The sequence below is a fragment of the Ochotona curzoniae genome, unplaced genomic scaffold, assembly GCF_017591425.1.
Source record: "Ochotona curzoniae isolate NIBS_2020 unplaced genomic scaffold, NIBS_Ocur_1.0 contig_1, whole genome shotgun sequence".
NCBI classification, from domain to species: Eukaryota; Metazoa; Chordata; class Mammalia; order Lagomorpha; family Ochotonidae; genus Ochotona; species Ochotona curzoniae.
Window position 1 is genome coordinate 16,379,109 of NW_024464918.1, and position 9,611 is coordinate 16,388,719.

Sequence of the window (9,611 nt, forward strand, 5' to 3'; positions counted from 1 at the left end):
CAGAAAAAAACAAAAACTTTCACTCTCATGTTCTTCTGCAAGGAAATCTGGTAATTATCCTAACAAATAATCAACTAACAATTTGGCAAAATCAAATTAATTCTATTGGAACTTTTTACATCATTTTAAAAATACATGAATGACTATATACTTCAAAATTCTGGGATAACATGCAAATCGGAGACATCAAATTACAGTTGCAATATGAGTACAACCGCATCTTGTCCATGAGGGCTCCACCCTCATGACCGAATCTCTACAAAAATCCCACTTAACTTACACCATCACACAAGAGTTTGGAATTTCGATATGTGAGTTTGGACAGGTTACAAAAATCAGTCCATTGAAGTTGCACAATTGCATTCTTTCAGCCTAAGCTTAGCTTTGCAAAGTCTCTAGCCCACAGAACAAAACTCTACCCATGTACCTACTGTGTCATGTCTGGAATCTTACTTTTTGTGTGTGCGCATGTGCATATGTGTGTTTGCATACACATGTGCCACATGTGTGCTTTTTAATATATTGGATGTAAATCATGTCTGAATTTCCTTGGCAAACTGATTTATATTCATAGGTGTTTAGAATTCTTAGCGCTCAACAACGGCTTTATATTCATCAAGGATATTGGTCTGTAGTTTTATTTTTGGATGTTGCCTTTGTTTGGTTTTGCTATCAATGACGCTGGCCTTGTAAAATGATTTTGACATTGCTTCAGTTCAAAGTTTCGGAATACTATAAAAAATACTGGAATTTATTCCTCTTTAAATTCTTTGTAGATCTTAGTACTAAATATATCAGGTTCTGGACTTCTGCCTAATGGAAAACTTAGTTACTGCTTCTTATTGCTTATTATGGGACTGTGTAGATTTTCTCTGTATTTCTTGATTTAATCCTGGCAGGTTCTATTTATCCAGGGATCTATTCATTTTTTTTTTCCAAATTTTCCAATTTATTAGCATACAGGTTTTCCATTAAGAAATGTGGGGTATTTTTTATTATTATTCAAAAGGTACACTTACATAGAGAGGCTGAGAGAGAGATTCTCCATCTACTGGTTCACTCCCCAAATGGCCAAAACAGCTTGGAGCTGAGGCAATCGGAAGCCAGGAGCCAGGAACTTCTTCTGGGTCTCCTATGTGAGTGCAGGGGTCCAAGTACTTGAGCCATCCTCTGCTACTTTCCCAGATCATAAGCAGGGAGCTGGGTCAGAAGTGGAGCACCCAGGACACAAATCAGCACCCATATGGCATATCAGCATCACAGCAGGAGAATTAGCTTGCTATAAGACCACACTGGCCCCACAGTATACAGGTTTTCGTATCATTTCTTACAGTCCTTTGTTTTTTCTATGGTGTCAATTGTGATGCCTCTTTTTTCATCTCTAACTTTGAGTATTTTGTCATTTTTTTTTCTTTATCAGTCTAGCTAGTCTATTTTGTTTACTCAAAACTAGCAGATTTTTGTTTTATTGACCTTTCATATGCTTTATTTCAAAATCATTTTTTTGCTATGATCCTTATTATTTCTTAATCCTGATAATTTAATGTTTGGTTTCTTTTTATTTTTTTTAATGCATCTTAGAGATGCATTAGATGATTTATTTGAGACATTTCTATTTTTCTAAATTAAGTATTTAATGCTATAAAATTCCCTCTTAATACTACTTTTGCTGCTTTCCACAGGTTTTGATATGTTGTGCTTTTATTTCCACTCTTTCAAGAAAGCTTTTGATTTCCTTTTAATTTCTTCAACAACTCAATAGCATGTAGCTTAACTTCCATGTACTTGTAAATGTTCCATTGTTCTCCCTGCTGCTGATTTCCACCTTCACTCCTTTGTAGTCTGAGAAGTTACTTAGTATTCTAGCCTTTTAAATTTACTGAGAATTGATTTTTGGCCTAATATATGGTCTATCCTAGAAAACGAGGTACTAATGAGACAAAACTGCAATCTGCAGCCACTGGGTAGAATGTTCCTTAAATGTCTGTTAGGCTCACGTGCCCAACATATGGTTAAACTCCAGCATTTCTTCATTGATTTTGCCTGGATGATCTAAAAGATAGTGGGGTGTTGACATATGTCATAACAGTACTATGTTAGAGCCTATCTAACTCTTTAGGTATATTTGTACTTGTAGTAGGTGGTCTTGTATGGATACATATATATTTATGATCAGTTTGTTTTCTGATGAACTGATATATACACACACACACATACACACACACACACATATATGTGGATGTGTGTACAAAATGTCCTTTATCTGTTTTTACTATTTTTTTTTCATTTGAAGCTTTTCTAGGTGCAATATTCTTAGTCGGAAATTTTCTTTTTTAAAAGATTTATTCATTTTTATTGGGAAGACAGAATTTACAGAGAGAAGGGGAGACAGAAAGAAAGATCTTCCATCTACTAATTCACATAATGGTCAGATCCAAGAGGATTTAAAGCCAGGAGCCAGGAACCAGAAGCTCCTTTTGGATCTCCCACACAGGTGCAGGGTCCTAAGGCATTGGGCCATCCTTTACTGCTTTCCCAGGCCACAAGCAGGGAGCTGGATGGGAAGTGGAATAGCTGGGACATGAATCACTGTCCTATGAGATGTCACAGGCAGAGGATTAGCCAACTATGCTATCATGCCAGCCCTTTCTTTTAAAACCTTTTAAAATTCCATTCTAGACAGTAGGCTTTCTGCTGCAAAGATTATGTAATCTAATTGGGTTTCCTTTATATGGATCTTCTGGCTTATTTCTTACCATCTTTAAGATTCTTTCCTTGTCCTTAACTTGTGACAATTTAACTAAAATACCCCTTGGAGAAGATCTTTTTTGACTCAGTTTGTGTGGGGTCATTTGAGTTTTCTGGATCTGGATGCCCACACCTCTTTCAAGATGTGGGAAGGTTCTGACTATTTCATTTAGTAGGTTCTCATCACCTTGGAAAGTCTTCAATTTTATTTCATTTAGTAGTTCTATTTTCTTCTCTTTTCTTTTGGGAGCAGCTATAATACACGTATTTGGTCCATTCATGGTACCTCATATTTCATGTAAAATTTCTTCATTCCCTTTAAATTCTTCTCTATTATTTCAAAATTCTGCCCTCTAGATCAGAACTCTCTCTCTCTCTCTCTCTCTCTCTCTCACACACACACACACACACACACACACACACACACACCATTTCAGCTGTAGGCAACTGCCTAGGCAAGTGTTCTACTGCTTGGAGAAAAGTGGACAGTAGCTGGTGGGTAAAAAGCATCCCTGCTTTTTACCTTGGAAAGCTTTTTAGGATGGCCAAAAGACTTGGGAAACTGCACACATGTGGGAGACCTAGAAGAAGCTCCTAGCTCTGGCTTCAGATCGGCTCAGCTCTGGCCATAGCAACTACTTGAGGAGTAAACCAGTGGATGAAAAATCTTTCTTCCTGTCTCACCTTCTTTCTGTAAATCTGTGTTTCTAATAAAAATACATTTAAAAAAAGAGTCAGAGTAAGTGTGAGTCAAGTAGACTTCGCTGCAACATCTGTTGGCAAGTGCGAGGACTGGGTACTGAACTACAACACCCCCTGACAGTGAAGGTTTGGGGCTAGGAATGAGCTGGAGGGAAACTATGGGTACTCCTTTACTGAGCTCAGTTCTCACTGGTGAGTGTGAGAGGCAGGCCAGGCTGGCAAAATGGCAGCACCCTCAGGTATATGTGTGCTCTGAGTATGCAGGTGGGTCAGACTGAGCCCAGGTGAAGCATACATGGGTATTATGAGAGCTGGAATGGATGTGGATAGACTAGACTAGACTGCCACACATGTGGGGCTATGGGAAGGCCTGATGTGGGATGTTGGGGTTCGCCACTACTAGGCTGCAGTACCTGCTGGCATGTGTAAGGGCTAGATTTGTGACAGACTGTTGGGCTAGGCCATGGCACTGGTTGATTTGTGTGCATCAGAGTTGGAGCAGAACCGACTAGGCAACTGCATTCACCACTATGAGCACAGTGATACAGGTGATGGACTGGAACAGACCCCACACTAGCTGGTGCATACCAAGAGTCGGGTAAGGATCATCCCAGGCAAGGTTTCTTGGGGCACTCCTCAACTAGACTGCGCAATTCAAACTCTGGCCACAAGAAAAAACACAGGATATATAGTTTGACCTTCGAGTGCAAGTATCAGAATTGGGCTTCCTCAGTTACTGCTGCCTGTGCAGTGGACAGCTTGCCCAGATGCACACAGGGCATGACAGCCAGCTTATAGACCAGCAGAGGATTTCAAGGGCCTCATCAGAGGGTAGAAAGCAGAATAAGTTGGACCACTCTCCTGGCCATGCTTTGTAGTTTGTGTGGATGTACTAAGGTGGATTTTGTCAACCAACACACCTTGGAAATATTTTCTTAATTCTGGAGCAACAAAAGTAACATCTCAGAACTATAAAAACCACTCAAGTAACACCCTCAGAATATTCTTTTCTACATCAAGGTCTCTAAGATGATATCAATTGACTATCCCCCAGCCCCAGGTTTGGTAGCAAGGAGTGCCCCACCCTCACCTGTAGATACAGGAGAAGCATTTGTTCTACCCACTTTCCCCCATATCTCAACCCTGCCCCACCCTAATCGGTGGCCTACAAGGGCATTCATCTTTGTCAACTATGTAAACAAAGTTAGAAATAAAAAATAAATTCTTTCTACCACTTGGTCTATTCTGCTAATGAAACTTTAAATTGAACTACGTCATTAATTGAAGTTTTTAGCTGTAAGATCTATTTGGTTCTCTCTGGTGATTTTACCTCATAAAAGAACTTTTCTGGTCCCTGAACAATAACCTAATGGGTGGGGCCTCACCTTGTATTCACAAGAATTCTGTGCTGCTCCACATCCTATCCAGCTCCCCCACTTATACCCTGGGAAAGCAGTCAACGAGAGCCCAAGGCTTTTGGACCGTGGACCCGAGTGGGAAATCCAGAGGAAGCTCCTGGCTCCTTGCTTTGAATCAGCCCAGCTCCAGCCATTGCAGCCACTTGTAGAGTGAACCAGCAGATGGAAGACCTTTCTCTACATCTCTCCTTCTATCTGTAACTCTGCCTTTCCAATAAAACAAAAGAGAGACAGAGAACTTTTCAATCATATTAACCTACTGTTTTCAACATTTTTTAAAACTGTCTGTATGCCCTTGCATGGCATTGAATTTCACTGCAGTCATTATTTAGAATTCTATTTCTGGCACTGCATAGATTTTCTTCTGATCAGGGTCTACTTCTGATAAATATTTTATTCTATTGGAGGTGTCATGTTTTCTTGTTTTATTGTGGTTCCTATGTCACTACACTGACATCTGTACATGTAATGTAATTTTCTCTTTCTTTATGGAGTAGGTTTTTCTGGAAAAGAGTTTATTTTTCAAATGAAAGCAGGGTATGGCTTTAGTTCTAGATGAATTTAATGAATCACCACTGAATGATTTCTGCCTTAGTCAGTGCCTCTTTCAGGGACACAGTGGTCAAGGCTGCAGTATTTTCTTGGGGTAGAAGTATGACTTCAATAATAGTATGTGCTATCTATGTATCTTCAAACCCAGGAAGTTGTGTGTTCAGTGATACCAGCAGTACATGTCTGGGCCTTGCCCTCATGTGCTGAGAGACACAAAAGAGACTATTTCTTTGTTCCCCAGGCAAGCCGAAGTAATATTAGGCATGTGACACCCACAGCTGTGACTTAAGGACTGTGCAAAGCAAGTGAGAACTTTGCCAAGTCTTGCTGGGAGAGTATGACTGGTGCTGGGGCTTGCAGAACCCAAAGCCCTAGTTCCAGGACTGGAAAATGTAAACTGAACCTTGCTTTAGTCATGCATGATGACTACAAGCTGTACAGGAGATATGGCACTGACCGATACTGATCTGGAGACACGGAATGCAGGCAGTTCTTCCCTAGGTTTCCCATGGTAGATTCAGGTAGGTTTCAGGAAATTAGTAGATTGTTAGTCTCACATTGCAGGAAACAATTGGGCCATTACCAGAGTTCCCCAGGGTGGGAATCAGGTATTGGGGACAGTGGGAGCCACCTGCATGAAGCAGAGCAACGCAGATAGACCAATCCAAATATCAAAGGTTAAGTGTGAGTTCCTCCAAAGATTTTAAGAGCAAAGCTGACAGTCCCAGCCCTGCAGGGCACAGATAAAATAGCCTCCAGTTTTCACACAGTGCACAAGAGTGATGCTAGGGCTTCAGACCTAGACTCCAAGCCATATGAACCAGGTAACACAGAAGGGACCTCCTCAGGTTGGATTGAGATTTCATACAGACTACAGCATTGCTGCTGATTCTAGACACTACACATGCAGAGATAACTCCCTGGACAGTGTGGAATGAGGGAGCATGGCTCTCAGGGTCATCCCCAGAACTCCAACTGCTGCAGGACACAGAGAGTCTGTTCTCTCCTCTGCAGACTGCAATGACTCTTGGCCCTTGTCACTTCTGGCAACGGCACTACTACTTGCTGTCTGCTGCGTCAGAAGAGATTTCAGCCATAGCTCTGCTAAGCCGATTTAGTCTGGCACTTTGCGATAGGGGAGGAGAAAGAGAGGCGATATGACTTCCCTTTTTGGAGCAAAGTAGTTGTTCAGACTCCAATCAGCTCTGCAGGTTGGACTTGAAAGCAGTGGGAGACCTGGAATTCTCTCTTAGTCAGAACAATCCACAGCAAGGTGCTGCAGGCAGGATGATCTGCAAATTTCTTCTTGCCTGGACTTAGGAAGATGGCATTACCCAGTGGGCAGCCAGTTGCCTAGATGCAGAGGCAGCTTGCAGCACAAGCAGTAAAACAGAGTGCCCGTCCGGTCTCCTCCCTGTATCACAGCCTCTGTTCAGTTCCATCACTTCCTCAGTGAAAGTTTCTCTCAATCAGCCCCTGGGGAACGTGTCTTTTTGTTTGTTTCTCTGACATCTTCCTACAGCTGAGATCAGCGCCACTTCTCACTGATCTTGGATCCCTGCTCTATAAGCTTTCGGAAGATTCCTTGGGTATTATTATAACTGTTCTATTTCGTTGTTACAGTTGCTCATCTCTTACTATACCTAATTTATACATTAAACACTATCATAGGTATGCATATATAAGAAAAAGCATAGTATACAGTTAGGAACTAACCACACTTTTAGAGGTCTTATCCCACAGAGATGAGTGGGGACTACTGTACACTCTGTGTTCTCAGGAAGCATATAATTTATTAAGAAGGACAAATCTATACACCACAAAAGACAGAAAAAACTATTACATAAAGCTTTACAAGACAATTTTTATGAAGAGATATAAGATACATAATTTTTATAGATATAGATGCACATTATTTTAAATGTATACACCAGGGCAAGTGCTTGGCACAATGATTAAGACACTGCTTGTGGTGGAAGTGTTGTGGTTTCACTGTTGGTGGGAGTGTAAGCTAGTACAACCACTATGGAAGTCATTACGGAGAATGCTAAGACAACTGAAAATTGAATTACCATCTGACCCGGTTATCCCACTTCTGGAACTATATCCAAAAGAAATGAAACCTGCATATGAGAAAGTAAAGTATAATGCTATATTAAAGCAGTACAATCCACCATAGCAAAGATATGGGAACACACCAGATGCCCAGCAAAAGAGGAGTAGATACAGAAACTGTGGTACTTCTGCTCTATGGAATACTCCACCACCATTAAAAACAATGAAATTCTACCATATGCAACAAAGTAGTCCCAACTAGAGACCATTATTCTCAGTGAAATAAGCCAAGCACAAAAGTGCAAAAAAAAAATTATATAAATTCTCTGATATTAGGCAACATTTAGGCAAAATGCGAGATCAATAAATATACAGATAATCATGCAAAACATGCATATACATGTATTCATCCAGAGGAACTATCTAATAGAGACTATCATATCGAGATGGGAGATACAATACAGTGTGCATCTCTACTTCTAAATCAAAGATGGACTGCCAATGAAACTGTTAAACATATCTTGACAATAAGATGCTGGACTTTCTGCCACTGTCTATACCTACAATGTCAGAATACACTTAAATAACAGAATGATGAACTTAAAACTGTTTTTGAAGGACTATACCATTGTAATAAGGGAAATCAGTAGAGGAAGGGGAAGTAAAGAATGGGTGAGGGAAAATCCCAGAGCCTATGGAACTGTATCATGAAATAAATAAATTTTTTAAAGAAAGAAGAAGACACTGATCATGCTACCCGTATCTCATCTCAGAATGTCTGGCTTGAGTCCTGGCCACTCTGCTTCCAATCCATCTTCCTACTAATCAATATATTCCTAGGAGGCAAGAGATGATGACGCAGGTAACTGGCTTCCTGCCATCTGTGTAGCAGGCCCTGATTCTGGGTTTTGACCTAGCCCAGGTCAGTCTGTTTCAGGCATTTGAGAAATGAACAAAGAAATTGGAGATATATCTCATCTCTCTCTCTCTTCTATTTGAAATATAACAAAAACAAATGACCAAATCTTTTAAAAGGCGTTTATCAAGAGGAGCAGTTCAGCTTCACATTTCTTACAGAAGAATCCTACCAGAAAGCACAAATATGTGGAGTGATTTTTTTGAAGGAGCAGGACAAATAGCACCTGTAATGCCACTGTGATTTGTATGATTTGTCAACTCAGATCAAAAGCCTGGGGGGCGGGGCCTAGAGGAAGGTCCCTGGATCATCAGGGGTGCACAGTATTCCTGTGTGACTCTTCAGGGTGGTGATGTTGGGGGTCGGGGCCTGGTTGAAGGTCCCTGGGTCATTATGGGTACGCAGTATTCTTGTGTGAATCTGCAGGGTGGTGGTGTTGAGATCGAGACCTGGGGGAGGTCTCTGGGTCGTCACTGGCATACAGTACTTCTCATGTGACTCCTTTGTTAGTTCTCATGAGAGGGTTGTGGTAAGGAGACCAGGGCTGGTTCTGCCCATCCTCTCCTTCTTTATTCTGCTTAGGAAGAGGTGACTCCCTGGTCCTGCAGCAACTCTCATCATGTGTCATCACCTGTCACACTCACCCGAGGTCACACCAAGGAGGCTATACAAGCTTGGACTTTAAGTTTCCAAAATTGGGATATAAATAAGCCCGTTTTTTCTTTATAAGTCAGCTGTCTCAAGAATTCCAAAACCACAAAACCACACTGAGTCATACCTGTACTCTGAAGCATGCTATTTTTAATCAGCAGGGGATATCTGGGACAGCAAAGTACCTGCCGCTGTTGGAAAGTAACTGAACATACTGATCACCCACCATGTGCGAGGGTACTTAAAAACAACTCATGAAATTGCATATTCAGAAAATATTCATTTCAATCTTTGCACAAAAATAAAGTTAATCTTTAATCCCCCTTTTCCATGATCATTTTTAAGTACTTCATTTCTCTCGAGTTCCAAAGCCAATACATACACATGCTATCTTTGTTTGTCTTTTTCCCCCCTCTTAGATTTGTCATAGGAACTTCAGAGTCAAGTTACCAAAGAAACAAAACTTGATGGATAGCACTATGGCACAGTACCTTAAGCATCCTTCTATAATCCTAGTCTCCAACAGTGGCATTGGCTTATATACCAGCTACTATGCCTCTGATTCAGTT